The following is a 21,972-nucleotide window of genomic DNA, read 5'->3' as shown; positions in this document are numbered from 1 at the left end:
CCAACACCCCAGTTCTGCAAACAAATAAAGACAGAAGTTGCAGGACTATTTATGGATCTAAGGCTAATTTTTATGGATATAACATACACTAGAAAGAATGGGAACATATGGAGAAATTAATATCTGCAGAAAGAAACCTGTGAGTGCACAACTTGTTTGAAGTCTTAGAACTTTATGCATGTAGTGCCCTTCTCTCCACTAACAGAAATGGGAACCTGAGAAGAACTAGCTGTTAGAAACAAACCAGGAATTCCTGAAGGTACAATAGTTTTCCTACTTAAACATATTCCCACCACAAAGAAAGAATCATTGTTTTGCTTCCAGAAATAGCAATCAGCTTATTAGTGAAGCTGGTTATGCAAAAGGCGTGCTTGCCTGAGACTGATGCACAGTAGCTGTGCATAATGGAGCTGAGGAAGTTGCCATATGGGGAGAAATCACTGGAAGCCTGGCACTGGGTGTGAAGTTCTGCTGTCATATGATAACTGAGATGAATTACTTTTGGGAGAGAGAGTCTTGCAAGCAAAGGGTCAGAATTAATGATGCAAATAGCGGAACTCCTGGCAGGCGTTTAGCTCCTATTTAGAGAATTTGCTTTACTAAACCAGAGTTAAGCTAGTGCAAAATCTTACATAGCTGCTGACTTTTAATTAATTAAGGCATAGGTTATTATAGTTATTAATAAAGTCATGTATATATATGCTCTGTCTGTACTTAACACTAAAATTGCTTTAAAGTGACAGATTGTGACTATACAGCACACTTGCTGCTAAAATTGTCAGCTTCAAATTCAAACTGAAGTAAAACACTTCTAGCATTTGTTATACTTTAATGGCAATAAATTTCTAGAACAATACAATGCTAAAAAATAGTGTTGATTTAGGCTTGATGCTGTTCATAGCCCTTGAATAATTTTAATAAATTTTTGTAACAGAAGCAATTAATGAAAAGTGCATAAATGTTGAGGTTTATAACCTTTTTCCCAAGCAGAATTTCCTGGACAAATTGCATTTAATTACTTGAAATTACTGGTCTCTAAATTTATTGAGCTACACATTCACATGAGGGAGTTAAGGGTATGACCTTTCATGTAATGTTCTTCAGTGCTAGGCATTTACCAATGTGGGACACCCCAACAAAGTCCAGAAACTGTAATTAGATCCAAATCTGTTGTAGAAAATAAAAATAATCTGAAAATAAACATCCCCTTCACTGAGACCGTTGATGAAACCCTGCTTCCAATGAAGCTTATGTATAGTATAAACTAAACTTCCAGAGACCACACTGAGGTCAGGATTTCACCCTAGAATGATCTTTTGCCGAAGCAACACATTTTCCAGCAGTATCTTCAGCCACAGAAATTTATTTGTATTTTCAAGCAAAGGGCCTAACAGACTTTTTTTTCCTCTCTCTGACACGTTGTCTCACTTTCTTTTCCACCATCTCTCTATCTCTCTTTTTTCTTTTTGAATGGCTTCTAATATATGTGAGCGAACATTTCCTACTGATGCTCCAAAAGAGTTCTTTGGATAGCAAACCAGAGAACAGAAATAACTGTATTTACATTAAGCTAGTGAAGAAAATGTATCTCTTGTAATACCAACCCCACCCCAAAAACCAAAAAATCAACACCCCCTCCACATCCCCAAAACGTTTGCTTTTCTTGTTACGAAAATCAGCAGGTTGAGTAAAAAGAGTATTTTCTAAATAGAAATAATTTGGAGAAAGTGTATTGAAGTGCATTTGCTGTTAATCTGGAGTCCTGGATAACACTGAATCCTTACAGATTTCTGGAGTTCAGAAGTTAAATGAATCTCTATTAACATCTACCTCCTGCGAAAAAATAATCAGATTGAAGCTACAGTCATTTGAAACTTTTTTCAGCAAAATGTTGGATCAGATTAAACTCAAGTATCTGCTCTTGTTTTCATACTTACCCAATACTTCAGTAAGGTTCCCCACAGTTTACAAAATTTTTAGTTAACTTGGATAAAGTTTTGAGCAAACCTGGGGTTAATTATGACTTCATATAGAAACCATGATAAACACTGTGGTTTTGTAGAAGTTTGATTCAAAACCAGGCAAGATTTGTGGGTTTTGGCTAAGCATCACTGAGTTTCAGTTGTGTGCTAACCCAAAACTGGAAACAAAAATTGCCTCTGGTAATATTTAAAAAATCTAGGACATTGAGACTGCACACAACTGAGTTTAATACCCTGCTATTTGCAGCTTGGCAAGCTGTCTCATGACTGTCTATGAAGCTGGTGACAACTCTTCATAACCACAAATGAAGAACAATGGTGATGCAGGGTGGGTTTGCCCCTTGTGTCTTGAATGTTGTGGGATTTTCCTGTTAATATCCAATGAACGCAACTTGTGCGTTTGCCTCTTTGTGTTTGACACGCATACCTTTAGAAAAAAGGTTTCTCAAGTTAATGTTCTTTCCCTGCTCTATGACACCTGCTAATTCTGAGGGAGAGGGAGGGGCGAAGGCAAGGCAAAGATCGCAACATTTCCAGAACAGTTCCTAATATCTGGTTTCACTCCAACCATACCTAGAAGAATTTGCTCCAATATAGCTCCCAGCTGGAGCTGTAATCAAGTCCATCTTTTATAAACAGACTGACTGACAAACTAACAAATAGCAAGTGTTGGTGAGAGTGAGACTGGTGAAAGCCAAAGAAATTATCTTGCACAAATAGAAAACTGAGAAATTACTTGTGCATAGCAGTTGTCTAGGGGAATCTAGAAATACAGCAGTCACAGAGAAACCATCTCTTGAGCATATATTCAACTGTAATAAAATCCCATTTGGAATAATTTGCCCAAGTTACATAAATCTTTATCTATTTAATTACCTCCACGTTCATATGATAGATGCTCTCACTTCAATGAAGGTCTGGGCTGTGCTTCTCTTGCTTAATATCCTTCATAACATTAGAATTTATTTAAATTTTACTTGGAGTTTTCATATCTACCTTAGCAACATCTGCTTAAAATGCTCCTTTTTTTAATATGCACTGATATGTTCTCTCTTTCTTCTTGTATAATGCAAAGAGCTGATTGACTTTTTTTGCTCTTCACTTTTCATGTAGTACAAAGCATCAGTAGAGTTTTCTAGCAGCAAAATAAAGATGATAGGCTGTTGCAGGATATGGTTTTCATCTCTGTGGCTACAGCTTCATAGCACGTTTTCACCTGGGACAGCTATGAGGCATCTTCCTTGTTCAAGTGACTCAATATAATGCCAGACTAGATCCTAAAATATTTGCACTTACATTAATGTCATGCTCTGATACAGTTAGCATGCTCTGAATTTTTGACAGAAATGATTGTTCATGACCAGTTCAACTGGGTATCCCTGTACAGCTTTATATGACATTGCAAACTCCTTCCAGCTTACCAGCGTTAATTACCTCCTGACATACCTGGTTTCACAAAATTGACATTACTCTAACTCAGTATATTCTAAAGACTGTAACAAAAATTGGGACCTGTTGACTGAAATGGTATTTTTATCAATTTAAGAAGTGCATTTGTCAGTGCTGGTTTTGACTAACATCAAAATGAACCATTCAGGGTCTAATAATTACAGGAATTTAAGTATTGATACAGGTTTTTCAAAAGTCATTAGTGGGTAACTTTTAGCCAAGATGTGGTCTCTTAATCTTGAGTTAGAAAAATTAATACATAATATTGGTGAGATATGGTATCAAAGGAAGGAGATGTTGCAGGAAGCACTGGCATAATCCTCTTCTACTCTCTGATCTTACCACAAAACTCCTTTTTGTTCCACTTACAACTTCATGCACAGTCTTCCATCACTAGACAATCAGAAATGTCCTTTCTGGCTGCCTGGATGAGGACCATTTACCATTTCCCCTCCTTGACACTTACATGTTTAAACAGTGACAAGCATTAGTGGTTTGGCTGTGATTGCACATCGATAATGGGTGTTTATGAAAAGTATCCAAGAAGAGGAGAAGATAAACAAAGGGAAAAAAAAATAAGCAAAGTGACAAAAACAATAGCAAAGACTTCATCCAGCTGAACTAGAGGCAAAGGATGTAAATATCCCAGTGGAGGAACTCTGCAAGGGCTTGTATCTGTAGGAGGGAGAAATTAATTTATTTATAAAAGGATGTGTTAAATGCTAGATGCGGGAATCAACTGCTTTTTTTTTTCCAATGGAAAAGCAAACTAACATGTTACTTGCCAAGTTTTTTATTTGTGTGTGGATCTTAACCTTTTCCTGTGTGTATGCCTCTTGATTAAGTTTTTTAAATAACAAAAATATTCCCCCCCAAATTCCAAACTAAACAACAACAAAAACCTAACCAGGAATTAAAATATCTCTTCTGTACCCTCTGTTTTTACTAGAGAAACAGGCTTGGCTCAATTTAAAAATATTCCACAGAATTATCTAATAATGTTTATGAGATAACAAAGAAGAGTTGAATTCAGATGTTGCTCTACTTTCAAAGAACGTTATCAGAAAAAAAAAAAAAAAAGACAAACCAAAACTCAAAGGCATATTGACCACCCACAACTGCAGCCTGATTCCAGAGACCAAACTCTCCTCCCTCCTCCTAACCTCCACAAGGAGAGGCAAGGGGGCAAAGGATGACACCTGTTAGCTTTGTTCTAGTTAGCTCCTAGAGGTGGATGGGCAGCTCAACTTTAGATCCTGAGCATTCAGACTCAGCTTTGCACTGATCATGGTTCTCAAGAGTAATCACTGCTCTTGGGTTTTTGAGTCTTTGATCCAGTACAGTTTAAGAGTTTAAAGTCTCTGTAACTTCAGCCCAGAAGCTGCTGTAGGTTCAGCCTATGTTTGCTATAGCTGACCTCTGCCAACAGCAGTTGAAGGGAATTCAGAGAGGGCACAAAACTTGGCTGCTTTCCCTGGCTCATTCCTCCTCACACAGCACTCAAAATCATAACTCTATGGATGTTAGAGGATGCACCTTTGTCTGGTCCCTCACTGTCTCTTTGTGTTACTCTGTCCCTTGTTGAACCTGCTGAAGATTCTGTCTCTGTCATACACCCTCTCAGGAATAGGAAAAGCAGATTTTATTTCAGAGTGACACACTTCTCTCCTGAGAAAAGGAAATACAAGACTCACCTAAAAATTGTCAAGCTGGCACCCAAAAATAAAGGGCCCCAAATTGTTTCTAGTCACTTAAACAGTGAAAGAACATGAAGTATACACTGGAAATAAAGTGCCTGAAGTCTGGGGTCAGTCCTTTTAAATTAATTTATGTGCAGCTTAGCATAATGCTCAGGCCCACAAACTTCAGTCTTTTCTTCCTTCAATATAAACAACAGTTTTCTGGGCCCATGTCTCAAGCCAGACAAATAAATTCTCCTGAGGATTGAAGGACCAACCAAAGCCACCTTGTCTTTCCATCTATTTTTCCTTTGTTTTGCCTTTTAACATACATACAGCAGTAATTTGACATTGGACATTAATCCAAAACACGCAATGAAATGAAGGAATTAATTTCATCTATCTTCTGGAGATGATAAACAGGCAAAACACACTTAAAACAGCAATTGTCAAAGCTGTATCTTATGACTCCCCTTCTTTTTAGAGAGTGTGATGTGCTTGAGCCCTTCCCTCTCATCAAATATGTGTATACCCCATGACCTTTTCTGCTTCAGATCCTGCCTCTTCCAGCCCCTTGCAGACAACCTTTGCAAGTCAAGCTCCAACAAAGCCAACTGTGAGCCCATTCAGCCTGACTCTGTCAATTCCTACATTCCAGCTTAGCCTTTGCTGGCTGCTGCATTAGCTTTGAACTCCCTCTGCAACCATCGTCAGCTTTGCTCAAAATACTAAAGAGAAAAATCCTTTTATCCTTCACCCCACCCCAGATCCTCATAGTTTGGTGCCTGGCTTGTTTTGGCTCCTACTGGAAGGGAAATGCAGTAATATTTTCCTCCTACCCAAGCTCAGTGTGGTTTACCTTTTAACTGGGAAAGAAAAAAACTGAGCTTGCAGGCAGCCAGCCCCTGCCTCACCTACCCAGTATGGTCCAGCTCAAGGCACTGCCTTCAACCATCCTCAATTACCATCACCATTTTGCCTGCTAGAATAAATATTATGTTCCCTATAAGGCTCTCAGGTAGGAGGGAACTACTGCATTGGAGAGGAGAAAAGGTGAGCAGACAGAAGAAAAAAGATGGATGAAATTTTTTTGGTGACGGCTTATCCCTCAGTTAAAGATGCATTTTCAGTTCCTCCAGGAGCTTCTGACTTGTTTCAATAGTCAGAAACCAGGTGGCTTGAAGTATGCTTAGAAGGTAATTATCAAGTAAAATATGGAAAAATAAAAAAGAACAAATTCTTAAGGAACAAATCCAACCAAAAAGTTAAAAATTGTTAAACAGAAATACTCAAAAATCTGACTAGTTTAGACTTAAATTTAAAGAAGATGGAAATCACTGTGACTCAGGCATGAATGAGAGAATATCAATAGTCTCGGTGGGAGATTTTTCATATGTTCTACTATGAGCTATTTATGTTTCATTTGGTACATGAATGAGATGTCTTATCATAATAGCACCCTTGATTGAATACGTTTATCCTCAAAGATAAATGTGTACTAGAAGGCAAGAGGGTGATCAGTACTCTGCAGCTTGGAGTCTCCTGCTATGATGGCTTGTGCCCCTTCCCATCCAGCAAAACAGGTGGCAAGGAGAATTGCCATGAGATCTGAGATGCTTCATGGCCAGAAGAAGTTGCAAACCATGGGTTGAAGTCCAGCTGCTGTTTCAGTCATCCTGCGACATCAGATATAATACTCGTCCTCTTATTAAAATGACCGTGCTTTTGCAATTAATTTCCCTCATGGCAACACTGCTCAAACAGGACAAAAGTCTGACAGAACTAAATGATGTGGCTCAGCAGCAGCAGCCAGGAGCAGATTATAAGAGAAAGGAGTCAAAAGATGGGAAGCACATGCAGTAGCAGTCCCCATATCCTCTGACATCTGCTGGCATGGTCTGCTTCAGAATGCAGCTGAATCTAAATCTGCAAATAGCTCTTGTGTGTGCAAGGATAACAGTGAACAAATATTGCTTTTCTGTGGGTTTATCAAACATCATGGGCACTCGGCTGTGAAGGAGGAGAGTTTTCCTCATCCACAGCCAGACAAAGTTCATCATAGCACTCTTTATCTTCTGTTAAAGCCTTGAGTTTTAGCTGCTGTGGCAAGACAGTTGGCAGGGGTTGGGCCATTTGGCTTTCTGTAAAAAATCTGATACCCTTTTCAGGGTAATTTTCCACACATGGAAATGGTTGTTCTCAATGAGAGCAAACCAGACACACAGGAAGCTGTGTGAGTGCAAAGAGCTCATGCAGTGTTACGTGCCCAGAAAAACTCCCTCAGCATCTGGTGGTCTATGGCTCAGGCAGCCCTGGAGAGGGAGGTCTTTGTATTCAGTAGCCTCCAGAAGCATTTCCTAACATGAATGCCCCTAATCCTTTTTTGAACCAATGTGAGCTTTTACTGTCCACATCACAGAAAGGAGTTCCATAGTTCAACTGCTCATTTCATGAAAAATATTCATCTTGACTCCTTAAGCTTGGCTCCTAACAGCTTTGTAAGACATCCACCAATCCAAACATAGAAAGAGACTGTGAGCCATTGTCCTCAGCTTTCCCAGCAGTTATCATAGGTTTTGGTCATCTTTTCCCCAGGCTGAAGAGAAGGATCACACCATATCCTGACAATTTTGATCTTTTTTCCCCCTCTGCGCTTCTTCTCTAATATTGTTATTTTCATTCCTAAAAGAGCAGAGAGGACCACACATTGTTTAAAACTTGAGTGCACCACAGAGTTCTACAGTAACATACAGTTGTTTTTTAATTGCAACCTATTAGTCTCATTCTCACCATTCTTTTTGGTTTGTATTGCTTTGAGTTATTAGTGTTTTTGCCATATTTATCTATTTATGACCCCTAATCTTGTTTATGCATTAGAACTGAGAGGTTAGACTCTTTTGCTGGGTGAGTGGTGCTGAAGTTCTTCCTCCCCTGTGTGTACCCCTTAAATCTCTTTTATTCAAATAGTACAGGCCTCCATTTCTCAGGTGAACAAATAATTTATTTTTAGACAAGTTTTTGTAAAGGAAATTATGTGGAGTAATAAGAAGCACAATCAATCCTAAGTAGATGAGTACAAATGGGAATATTTAAGACTGTTGTCACTCCTCTTTGTGCCTGTCTAGGAAAACTAGTCTTCAGGATCAAATTCTGATGCACAAAGACTGTAAAATTGTTGCCCAAAGGTGCAGGTGCCTTTCTTAAGCCAGCCTTTAAAAGGGCACTGCCTATACATATATATCCCACATTATAAAACAGGACAGAATAAGGTGAGATGTTATTCTGTTAACTAAAGTCAATGTAAGTATAAGACAGGAGTTTTTTTCAGACACCACTGGAAATGTCTACAAAGTTCCTCTATGGCCAAGAATATTATCAGAAGTACAGCACAGCAAATCCTAACTGAGAAACCCTAAATCAGGGCAACAGCTGCTCAGTTTAAGGTTGTATATCAATATTACAGGACTAAGTATAAGCATGAAATTTGGAGTATCTGTTGAGAAGGAGTAAAAATGAAAGAGGCATCCAGATGACTTTCAGCTATTTAGTGAATTCCTATCCTGCATCAATATTGTCTTTAATAGCAGTTGATAGACTTGTCTTTCTGTATTTTGCTATCTCAAGTTGCAAAAATGTTTCCCATTGTTTAAATTTTATGGCACAGTGCTTCTCTTTTGCCAACCCAAAAAATATCATGTCATGGAGCATCCCCTAACTTTTTTATTGGGTCCTTACACTCTCACACTATCTTTACCACCCAGAAATTAGGTGATTTGAGCAGCAAGAATGCATCAAGACACTGTTATATCAGGGTTGTATTCTGTGACAGCTGGACTGAAAGCTGAGATAATATGGTCTGATACATAAAAGCATGAAGTATACCAGTGAATTACCAAAGAAATAAAAACAACCTGGTACATGTGGAAGATGTCCCTGCATATGGCGAGGAATTGGAATGAGGTGATCTTTTAGGTCTCTTCCTACCAAAATTTTCTGTGATTTTATGATTTCATGCTTATTTTTTAGCAGACGTTAAAAGCTCATTATTTTAGGAACAGTATTTCAAAACACATATTTAAAATTTAATTCAAGGAGAAACTAGTCTATATCATGCTTCCAACATTATTAAAATAATATGACTACTTTAATAGCAGTTCTCTTTACTTTCTCTTTTCTCCATTTCATTTTTTTTAATATTCTCTAATGCATTTTCTTGGCTGAGCAAAAATATGCACCAAATTGAATATAGCAACCAAAAAAGCTGTCAAGAGAGACCTGTGATAATTTTTGTCCAAAAACTTATTTTTCTCCTTCATGCCATCTAAAAAGCATAAGGAGCACCTGAGAAATCCTTATATGGGGAAGGTCTCAGGGAGATTATGGAGGACAGGGAAAGGGGCCAAATGAAAATCTGTGCATCTGCCATCCATCAGAAACATGTGTTTCAGGTGGCCATAATAGATGGCTATGCATGCATCTAGAGAAATAATCTTGCCTCATAAACCCCCAAACTGAAAAGCTGCCTAAGATATAGAATAATTTGGTACTGGTATATGCATTTTTTACTGTCTGTAACTCATTGTAAATCATCATGCTGTGTGCACTGAGAAATGAATGGTGTTCAAGGTGAGAACTCATAGACATTAATTTGATACTGTATCTAAAATATTGCACCCTCATTGCCATTAAATGATCTATAAAAGGATTGAGTAGTTCAGCCAAATAACCTTGGTTAACTATCACAAATTATTGTTCATTCACTCATCTTATGGCCGAAGAATAGAGCTGAGTATCTTGCTAAAGATCTTTAATTTGCAAGAACTGTGCAGACCCTGTGCAAAAGGCCATTCCATGGTACTCAGCAAATCACTTCTATGCTTGTGAATAACTGCAAGATCACTTTTACCAGTGTGTGCATGGACTTTTATTTGGTCTCAACTAAAAGGCAATGGGAAGACATGGAGACAGATAACAATCAGCCTCTCAGTCTACAAAAAGTCTATTAGTCCATTTACCAGTGATAAAACCCATCAGCTTGGCTTAATATGTGAGATAGGACATAGTGGCACTGACTTTCCATTTTGGTTTCTTCCATCACTAACATTCTTCCCCGTTAGCAAACAAAATGGACAACCAGTTTCCAGGCCGGCAATCCCAACACCTAGGAGGCTTTGGAGTATGGCTTCCATCTCCACTCACTCTGTTTCCATGGGAGGGAGTAAAAACTGGATGTGTATTAGCAAACTGTGCTGGAATGGAAGCACAGGTAGGCAACTCCTGGTGTGCATCAAGAATTTAAAAGGTCATGTTTAAACCATAAAATCATAGAAATGCTTGGGCTGGAAAAGACCTTCAAGATCATCTGGTTCCAACCGCCCTGCAGGGACACCTTCCACTGGTCCAGGTTGCTCAAAGCCCCATCCAGCCTGGCATGGGACGCTCCCAGGGATGGGGCATCCACAACTTCTTTGGCCAACCTATTCCAGTGTCTTACCACCTTCCCAGTAAAGAATTGTTTCCTAATATCCAAGCTAAAGGTACTTTGATTCAGTTTGAATCCTTTCCCTGGTGTCCTGTCATATAAATAGCCTCTCTCTCAATGGGAAAATATTTAGGGAGGGGGAAGGGGGAAATTGAAGGACTAATGGGGAACAGACAATGAGCAACACACATCATGACACTAGGAAGGGATGAAGGGGATAACTTATTTATGTATTTATGAATGCTGAGGTGAAGAGAATATTAGAAGAACAGTAACATTTCCAAGATCTGCATCAGGACTTGTAGGACTATGAAATGAAATGTTTAAAAGGACTTCTACAATTGCATCACACAGTAGATTGAGCACAACAGTTAAAGTTAGCATAAGGACAAGATGACTTATATACTGCACATCAAGAGAAGATAGTGAAACAAATGGCGAGATTTTGGCAAATGTTTTTGATACTCTGAAAGGACAAAAATAGTGGTGTTAGAGGACAATTAGTTCATGTTGCTCTGAATTCTAGCAAACAGTCACTGAACTATGAGCCAAGCTTACTGCGGTTAATAGCAATAAAGAATATGTTAGAGAGCTTATACAGCCTATCCAATATTAATAAGTAATATTTGACATGGCCTCAAGAAAGGTCAACCATTTCAGAGAAATGTTACCAGCAACCTTAACAAAAAGATGCCTAACAATCATCCTAAGGGACAATGCAACAAGTTCATGCCAAGGCACAGAAGAATTACTTCTCTTTCTTAGAGTCAGATGTTAACCTGAGGCTGGAAGGGACCTCTGACAGTCACCCCGCTGCTCATCAAAGCAGAATCAACATTAAAGGTAGAAAAGTTCCTTAAGGCTGTGTCCAGTCATGTTTTGAGTGTTTCCATGGACTGAGATCTCACAGTTTATATGTATACCTGTTCCAGTGTTTGTCCTCCTTTTCTGTGAAACACCAGTAATCAGGAGAACAGGAAATTTATCAAGGCTGGCTTTAAAGATATTTAACTGTGAAGAAATGGAGAACTTAAGTCTTCTGACTTCTAGCAGAAGGGATTGCCCAATAAAAAGACATTATCTTTTGTTGTTTACCAGTTTCCTGCCATTATATAGGAGACATTTGCAGTATTTTAGAAATTATTTTGGGTGTGGATTAAATGGCTGTCCTGTTGTGGTGATAACTGAAATAACTCGGTTTTCCCCATTGCATGTACCTCTTGGTCTTATCCTCAAAGAAGAAAATCACATCCCCACAAAAAATTAGATGTTTTTTCACTGTCTTCCAGCACTGACACACCTGGAAAATAAACTGCCACAGAAGCAAAAATCATAACAAAGAGACAAAGCCAGATTCAGCAAAGGATTCCACAGAAAGCAGAACTGTGTGAAAGCACTTGCTTGGCTTCATTTTGTAACTGACATAAAATTGTCCATCTTGGAAACTGAATTCATGAGAAATTCCAGATGATGCTTGGGAAGGAATGTTTAATGAAAATAAAAAAGCATTTCCCATGTCAGAATGCAATTTTGGCCTGGGGACTGATTGACTGAAAACTGCAAATCTGTGCAAATCTGGTGGAATAAAGTTTGTACAAAGAGGAAGGCAGAAAGGAAATACACAAAAACATGTTGCATCCTAGGTCAGCAATTTTTGTGAGCTGGGATGAAGCTGACTTCATACCCTATATGCCTCTGTTATGCATGATCCATGGAGGGAGCAAATGTGCTGTATCCCTGACTGAAGCTTTTGTTGTACTTTTGCAGAAGCAACGGCTGCCCAATCTGCCAACCCTGCTGCTATGTGATTCTACCCCTGGGGACTCATGACAGTGGTAAAAAACTCAAAATAGTATGCCCTATACTGCTTTGTAAAGAAGGCAGTGAGACTGCCTTCTTTGTGAGACTGAGTGCAGGATCACAAAACAGGGGGCCTAATCTTTAGTGCATGGAAAATCACACAGCTGATCCCACCACAAGTGGCAAAAAAATTGCACTTCTCTTTCCCTCCTCCTTCTCTGATACTACACAGATCCTCTGTTTTTCTGGTGTCAACAAAAACACGACCTCAGGTCATGTGAGGAACCAAGTCCTTCATGTAATAGGAATGATAGATAAAGTCCTGGATATAAAGTAAGCCAAATTAACAAAGGGAACTATTTTGTTTCAGTAAAAATTAGCAATTATTCTTTTGTTTCTTAACCACACATTTATATCCATTCTTTTTCTTTCTTTCTTTTCTTATTTTTTAAATTGTATTTAAAGTGAATTTCTATGCTAGTGGTTATTACTTTGCCAGTAATGTCTGGTTCTGCCTGATAACATCAAGCTTTGTAAAACAATGTAGTATTGTCTACAGTCCCTGCTATTATAGTAAGTTAACAGTTACTGTAAACAGAAGGGCTCTTCGTAGAGAAGATGAACCAAAGATATATTTTGAATTAAGCACAAAGCAAACACTCCAGCTGGCAAACATTGCAGGAATAGTTCATTCTTTCAAAAAATTGCATTGGGTTTGCACTGCCAATAGTATACACAGAGTCATTGTTTCAGTCTCAGCAAGAGGGTTATTTATACACTTTGAATGCGTACTGCTTTCTCTTAAACTTCACAAAAGCAGTCCATTAAAAGCCATACCAAAAGTATGAGGGTTTGCCCTAATGTTTAAGGTTCATTTTCTCTGGTGGGTGTCACTAAAGCTCATTTTAAACAGGTCTTGAGGACAGAGGGGAATATTAGGTCACACAGTCAGATCTATTGTGTCTCATAGGCCATAAAATTTATTCCAGCTACTTCTACTTCAGTATGGAGCCCAATGGCTGACATTTGGCTCAAGTGTGTGCCTGGGAGGTTTGCAGCCTTGGATCTACCACTTTCTGATGTAACTGGTTCCAGCAGAAATCAACCTCACTATTAAGCATTTGTATTGTACTTCCATTTGATTTTCTTTGGCTTTGATTTCCATGCTTAGGTTCCTATTGTGCTTTTCTCTGATCCTTCAAAAAGCCCTTTAATAACTGTTATTTCTTTACCATCCAAGAACCCTGAACCATCTGAATGCTGTGTATTTTTGGTTCATTGGTACTTCTGAATAAAGCTAAGAGAGGAAAAGCAGAGAAGCAGTTTTAACTGGAAGCTAACTAAATTTTATTTGCTCTGTTTGGGTTTCTTTTTAAAAAAATAAAGTTATTTGCGTTTAAATTGGAATGTCTTGCTCTTCAAATGTGTTGTTTCTACTTGAGAAAACTTTCAGCAACTTTCAGTTTGGCATAAGGTGTCCATCCAGAAACACCTTCCCAAAATGACCCCCAAAACCCAGAAGGAAGTCCAGTAAAATGGAAGTCCAGTAAAATTCATGTTAATTTTTTACCTTATCCAGTCTACGCTTTTTGCTAGAATGGTTCCACAAACCTATTTTAATCAGCATTTACATGTGAAAAGCACTTCAATTTTTAGTATTATTTAGTGTTATGATTACTTCCCTAAAGTGTACCTTGCTACAAAACCCCTGCCTTTCTTCTTAACTGAATATATTTGATGTGGAACATGAAATAACCATTACCAAAACACAGAAACGTTAGCTGTCTTTACTGTTTCACCAGAACTAGATGTCTTTTTAGTGCATCAGAAAGGGTTTCATGAGGATGTTACCCTGCATTTCTTGAATTAGATTGTTTAAAGGTTAACTACAAGTTCAATCCAAAAAAACTGACTAGGGAGTAGATACACATGCATTTGAATATGTAGGAATGTCTGTTTTCTCTGTGTAGTTGTAATCACATAGTACCTATGCACCAACAACTAGCCAGAAAAATATAAGATGAAATTTATTATTAATGAGCTCTAAAAAAATAGCTCCCTGTGATATGACAGGACCACCATTAAGCAAATATTTATGTTCCAGAAGATATAATTTTTCCATGCTTCTGGTCTCATTTTCATATGCCATTATGAATCTTCATCTTTGGCTTCCCATTCTTGCTTTCATCTAGGAGCACAAATCTAACTTGCATCATGGGAGTATTACAGGGCAAAATAGCCTCTACAATTCTATCAATGGCATCCATGCAATTTAATGGAAATATAAAGAGCAATTGCCATCTTTTCTGCCCTCATTAGGCAAATAATGATATTTTAACCTCCACTGAGCTGTTAGTATGCCTTGCCACTGGCTTTACACCCAACATTAGCATCCCTTCACTTGTGAAGGTGATGATAATACACGACTAGTGAAACTTTCATTTTAGCCAGCATCAGCACATTGCAATCAGTAGAGTATTATGCCTTCTGTGATCCTAATAATTTTACTACTGGACTTACGTGGCAATCAACAAAATTAGAATGAAGACTAGTCAGTAGGGATCCTCATACATTCTAAAGTATTTGCTTTAGGATCAGTGAAAAAGTAGGAAATCTGCCAAGAGTTTTCTGGCTGGCAAGTCCTTGGAAGCCTATGAAACTTCCCAGACTTCTCATTTTTCAAGAAAAAAGGGCAGTTTTGAAAAGTTTAAAAAGACTGCAGGCTTTATGGAGCTTTGTGATAACTTTTAGAGGGAGCAATTTTTTATTGGGTAAAGTGATGCAGACAACTTTCCAGGGAACTTTCCTAGGCCAGGTAAAAGCCTTCACTGTACCCACCCCAGCTCTGCCATCCTCTGACGTACAAGTGGCCAAGTTCTCTTGTGCTTCATCAGAGATGGACCCACCAGACTTACCCACCTGTGTTTCTCAGGAAAGACAGGCTTTGCCACCTGATGGGGGCATTAAGCAAGCCTAATGTTTCACCAGATTGGAGAATGTTTTCGATGGTGAAGAAAATCTTAACAATGATGTTACATCACATTCCTTAATTATGGAATTTTGTATCTAATCTCTTTTCTGTATAGAAATAAAACTGTTGAACAATGGAAAATGCTGCTTCAAGATGGAGAATAGATATGTCGATGAAAACAAACAGGTGACTTTAAAATGTAGGAAAAAGATGACTTGCAAGCCTCATGCTCCTTAATGTATCTACACGGTTTATGAACTTTATCTGGTTAGTAACAAAATAGAGACCAATGAAACAGAATTCCCAGAACTCACATGTACATTTTGGCTTTATTTACAAGGTTACATATAATATCAGCTGTTTGCTTTTTTTTTTTTGACAGAATGAAGCACCTGAATACACTCTTAACTTCTACCAGCCCTTGAATTACTAAATGTTTTTCTTTTAGTCTTATGAACTGCATGCAGAAATCCCTAAACCTGGAAAAATCTAAGACCTCACAGATGCCAAAGAGAGCTTGAAAAGATGAAACAGCTGAATGAAAAGATTTCAGCCACAGGAAGGGAAATAAGAACAAATTAACTTCCATCCCATCCCAAATAATCTTACTGAGAGAACTGTAGTAGTTTGTTTGGCTTTTTGGAATAGTGGATGGCAGCAGTACAATGCAGCACTAGGAAATGCCTCTGCTCTTGCATCTGTATAAGGCAAGCAACTGAGCAGCCGAGCCAACATTTCTTCTATCCCTCACATTAACTGAAACTAGAATCTGGCATGGCAAATTGAGGTACCATTGAAACAGAGCTGCTATGAAAACACAGAGGAAATCCAGTCTCAGGCTAGTTCTGACACTGCAGAGCTTTCACTTTTTACGTAAGATTTTATATAAAGTGTTTTTACCATATAAATAGACAGGAAGAGACACAAGGGAGACACGAGAACATTTTAGTTATTCCTAAATAGTTCCTTTTCCTCTTTGTTTTCCTGATGGATTCCCCTGATACCAGGCTGTCAGTAACACTCAGGCTTTGCTCTGCAGTCAGATATGCTGTGCAGCACCACAGTGCATGAAGGCTTTTGAATTAGTGCCTGAGTCGAGAGGTGACCCTAGAGCGAGTTGTTCAAGTCTAATCTCCCTTCCTCTCAAGGTGCTAGTCCTCTTGGACAAATTGCTTTCACAGTCCAAAAGTAATTTCATCAATTAAGAGCAAATTTTCCCTCTACTAAAGTCTTTTGGGTCTTTCACATGTGGTCCATTACGGCCTGCTAAGTATGATGGCAAAACTAGCAAAGTCATTATCCACACGGCAGTGGAAGCTGCTGGAAGGGCATCGCAAGGCAGTCTCCAGTGACCGTGTATGCTGTGCCAGGAATTCCAGTGGGATGGGGCAAATCCCCCAGGAACGGGACACAAGCCTGTGTACCTTTCAGGTCTGATAAATACTACCTCTATTTTCCCTCCTGTTGTTAACCAGTAAGAAATTGCTTTGCTGGTGATAAATGCACTCAGTGAAACTATTTAGATAGTAGCTGTTGATAATTTACTAGAACAGATTCTTTTAAAAAGGCAGAAAAAAATCAATGGGGGTATCTCTGGTGTATTGCTTAGAAGATGGATATTCATATTATGAGAGATTCAAAGCAATTTAAGCAAAGGAGTGAGAATTGAAATGGATTGGTATCATTGGTTAAGCTGGATAGCATGATGCAAGAAACAAAATGAATTTGGAGCTTTTTAAAGGAAGCAGCTATGAATGTTCTAATTTCAAAGTAGAAATAAATGGAAATTAAAAAAAAAAAAAAAGCTTCAGTAAGTCTGTTTAAAGTTGCTTCAGCTTCCTGGAACAGAATTACTACAATGAGGACAGAGACTGGATGCCTCAGGAAAAAATTGTTTTATAGTGACTGCAATCAGTATCAGAGTGGCCCAAATATGCTGGGACTGTCTGCTCTGGTGAGCCCCAGCTGGGATGCCCTGAGCAGGTGATGGGCTGACAAGCCAGTGGGGGTGAAGTTGGGAAGTGCAAACAGAAGGCGGCTGGTCTGTCCTGAGTGGGATCCATGCTGCAGATGCTGGGTGCTGCATTCCTACTGTGAGAAACTCTGCTTCCCCTGGTGAAAGAATCCACAAACCTCCACTTTAAAAGCCAGAAATTCTGAAACCCCCTCTTGAGGGGTTACCCTGTAGAAATATGACAACCTAATAAACAGAGCTCTGATGAAATATGGTCCACGTCTGTAGTAATTTTGTAGTTGACCAAATGTGCAGCCTGGAATTTGTATTTGCTAGAGCTAAGATAATAACAGGCCTGAGAACTCCCAGTGGCTGTTTGCTTTGATTTGCAGAATATTTGTTACACCACATTATAATCAAAAATTGGGTATATCCGCTGGTAAAAATCACGTGAGTAACCAAAACAAAACTTCTGCCAATATTGCTTTATATTAAAGTAAGGGGGGGAAATGAATAGATTTCTTATGAGATAGTGAGGGTTTTGTTTTGTTGTTTTTTGGGGGTTTTTTTGGCTGAAACATCCTATGGCCTGTGCTAGGACTCAGTAAAATAAACAAAACCAACAAATTAAGGCAATAATCTACAATATGCTTATCACCTTGTTATCTGTGATTCAGGTCACTTAAAAAATGTATCAAGAATGATGTACTCCTTCCAGAAATTAAATAAAAGTAATGTTGTACGAGGAAAAGAAGAAAGTCCATTCCACAGTGTAGGTTGATCAGAGGATCAAGGTATGAGCACCAGGAAATTTCAGTGGCTGAAAGAGTCAATGCCATAGAAAAGGGCAGTGGCAGATTTACTTTCTTAGCTATCCATCTGTTCAAAAAGTAGCACTGACCCAACTGGCAAGGTGTTCACCCTAGTTTGTTTTAAAGAGGGTTTGGAAGTTGCTGTACTTACAGCAGGCAAATTTGAAATTCAGCTACACTTGAGGAGGAGGCTGCAAATCTGGTGGAGAAATGTAGGTAGAAGAGGCCTTAACAGGAGTGAATTAGCATCAGAGAGAAGCACACATAAACAGCAGAATAAGGAGCTGGTTGTCAAAGTAGTCAAGGCGTCTGAAATGCCACTTGATGGCCATCCTTGTTTTGTGTGCTCAAAAGGAGAAAAACAAACAAAGTAATAAGGTTAAACTGTTATGCTAAATTTTCCTCAGGCATAATTCTTCCCCTGAGGAAAATTTGGTAAATGCCAAAAGAGAGGGTAAAAGTAGGGTATACAAGAAAGGATGCTTGTAAAGAAAACAGCATTTTAAAAATTTAACTAAAGGTCTCAAACAAACAGAAAAGCTCAAGGGTTTTTGTTTTGCTTTGCTTTTCTTCTTTTTAGAACTCAATACACTAGAAACAACAAGGCAACAAGTAAGGGCTCAGAAAATGCAAGAAACAAAAAAAGAAGTCAGAGAAAGACCTCAAAGAAAATCTATTACTTCAGAAAAAAGCTCAGAAGTCAGGTAGTAAAGTGAAAGCTGAAGTATGGAGTGTCTGCTTTTTTTCAGGCTGCAGAAGGGAGATTAGTCTTCACCAGACACTGAAACAAAGTAAATAGGGAAATGGGGCAACACAGACCAGCGCTGGGTAAAGAGTAAATTAAAGAGTGTTTGGACCGTACAGATGTATTTGAGTCAGCAGTGCCTGACAAAATCCATGTCAGTGTACTTAAGGAACAAAGCAGCTGACAAAGATCTGAGATCCCACACAGGCCGGGGAGGTATGGGAGGACAGAGTCTGAAAAGAAGGAAAAGGACTGGAATTCTAGGGCAACCAGTCTAATTTTTTTACCCAAGAGAATTGCTACCAAAACCCAGTGATTTACAGACACCTAGGGAGTAACAAGGCACAAACATGAAGCTGCCTACAGTTCACTTCAAACTGCACGGCATAGCACAATGAGAGCTACAGGAGGTCTCTGCTGCTTAACACTCACTTTACATTTTCTCTTTAAGAACTTACTGCTCCAACAGAGAACGTGTATCTGAACTACCTGAGAAAAAGCAGGCTCAGGAGCATTGTCAGGATTCAAATTCAGCTCATTCTTGATGAATCCAGGGATGAGTGGTCTGGAATATTTCAGATTAAATTGAATTAAGATAGGTGCAGAAAGCTGTGCTGCTTGAAGAGAAATCAAATGTGCAAAAAGTGGAATAACAAGCTGGGAAAAACCTTGCAGGGAAGCAAAAAATAAAAAATCTGTGGCACCTACAGGATACCAGAACATATCTCAGAATGGAGAAGAATTCCAACCAATCCAAGATCTTGTTAAAGCCTTGCTAACATTTAGTCATGCATGTAATTTAAGCATATATTTAGGAAGGAGATTGAAACTGTAGGCCAAGACAGTATACTATGATGAAATAGAAGTCTCCATGCCATATGACCATGGAGAAATGTTACAGAGCTTTGTTGAAGAGATCTCTTAGGGGTGTCTAGATGCACATCTCAGCTGGGTGCAGCAGCTCCTTCAGCCAGTATTCAAGCAATTCAGTAAGTACAGGTATTCTCTTCCATGACAGACCAAGAATATTAATTTAAGTCAATGCATTGGAAATACTTCTGCAGAGGAAACATTTTCTGAAAGGACTAAAGAGCATAAAACACAGGCTTCAGGCAGGAAGCAGGTTAGATCCTGCAGCATGGGCATTTCTCACAATCTGCTGTGACACTATTCTATATATCCATATAGTCAGACACGGCGTCCACTAAGGGATCTCTGAATAGAAGATGCTGGAATTATGTTATGTTGGTACCCAGAATGGGGATCTCAGTCCCCATACCAAGCACATTACCTGAGATTCAATATAAGGGCATGTGCAGGTAAAGAAAAACCTGAACACCTTTGTCTGAGAGGTATGAGCAGAAGTGTCACTTGCAGGATCTCCAAAACAACTGTTCTGCTCTGCTGCCTGCTTTAGGAACCTGAGATCATGTGCAGGGTCCACTGCAGGTTGTGCACCACCTCTCAGCAAGTACATGACAAATCAGAGAATAAGGAGGAGAAAAACAACTGAGAAAAGGAGATTGGAGGAATGAAGTATTGAGGAAAATAGAGATGTTTGGGAAAGCAGTTACGCCATTTTCTTCCTGTGCACAAAATGCTTTTAAAAGGCAATGGAGATTAGTTGTTCTGGCAGTAAAGGACAGGGTGTGATTTTGCAGCAAGGTCTATTGAAGGTGATATGAGAATAAGGTCACGAAAGCCATAGGATGACATCTCATGACAGTTCCCTGAAGAAGAAATAGTGCAAAGGACCTTGCTGTCATTTGCCAGCTCCCTTCTCCCACCCTGTGAGCCCTTGCCCAGACCAATGCCTACATACAGGGATAACTGAAGGGCTCCAAGTGTTTGTCCATCCACTCCATCTGTGTGTCAGTCCATAGTGGTGCAGAGGGGGAAGAAGGGGGAGTGCAGGGTTTTCTGAGTGACTGACAGTGAGGGAGAAGAGGAGACTACACCTTGATGGTGAGACAGTCAGCAGTGATACAGATGCCTCTTTTTCAGATTGTCACTGAATCTCTGCCACTTAATCGGTTTCCTTCACTCGCTATTTTTCCTAATTCACATTTCCATCTCCTTTATCCTTTTTCCTCTCTGTTTCCCATAAATTTTTCTCTCTTGCCTTACCAATTTTTTCCAATTTTCCTTTAATTTTTTTCCTTCCCATAATGAGACCCTACATTTCCAAGTCACATTTTGATTGTCTAGTTGTGGTGGGTTTTCTCTCCTGTGGCTCTGCTCTGTAGCTGGACTCTGCACATATTTTCACTGTGGAGCTCTTCTGCCAAGGAAAACATGGACTTCTCTGAACTGCTCAGCACTAGAAAAGACCAGGCTAAGGAGAAGCATGATGCTGAAAGGGAGAATGACGGGAAAGTGTTCCTTAACATGGAATATACCTGATTCAAGCGGGAAACTTGGCAGACCTGACCAAGGAAAAGCAGGACCAGACTGCCTAACATCTGCTCAGAATTACACATGGGCCAGCAATCAATAAGGTGCTAACACCCAGCACAGACACTTTATTTCCTTTCAGCAAGAAATCTCTTCAAACCCTGGTGGACAACCCTGGTGCTGTGTCTTCCCACCAAGGCAAACAAGTCACTAATTGGATCACCTTCTTGGAGATCTGATGAATGCATTGATGTGACCATTTTAGGAATTTCAGCCTGAAGGAGGAATTTAAAGAAAGAAAAAAGTAATTTGAAGAGTGGTGTTGCATCCACTGTGTCTCAGGAAAAAAAAAAAAAAAAAAAGGAAAGTGAGAAATAGGTACTATTAACAATGAAAGAAATCAGATATGCTATTACAGAACAGTTCGAATGGTCAGATAAAAGGCTGATTATATGGCTCTTAGAATGTAATTTCGACCATTACCAGGCACTTTCTGTCACAGCAGATAATTACTACTTGTGAGACGTGACCAGAATACTTGGTGACAAAGATATCTGCAGTCCAGACTTCAATTTCAATCTTAAAGAGGTCTGTTTTCAAAAATCACACATCATTTCACAGAGTGCTTGGACACAAGGAAGTCAGCCAGTCAGATGCCTACAGTGAAGCTGCTCCCTGCAACTCCAATTCTTTATGTAGCCAGA

Source organism: Ammospiza caudacuta, chromosome 1 (genome assembly GCF_027887145.1).
Source record: "Ammospiza caudacuta isolate bAmmCau1 chromosome 1, bAmmCau1.pri, whole genome shotgun sequence".
NCBI lineage: Eukaryota > Metazoa > Chordata > Aves > Passeriformes > Passerellidae > Ammospiza > Ammospiza caudacuta.
The sequence above is the reverse complement of the archived record's forward strand: the minus strand, read 5'-3'. Positions refer to the sequence as shown.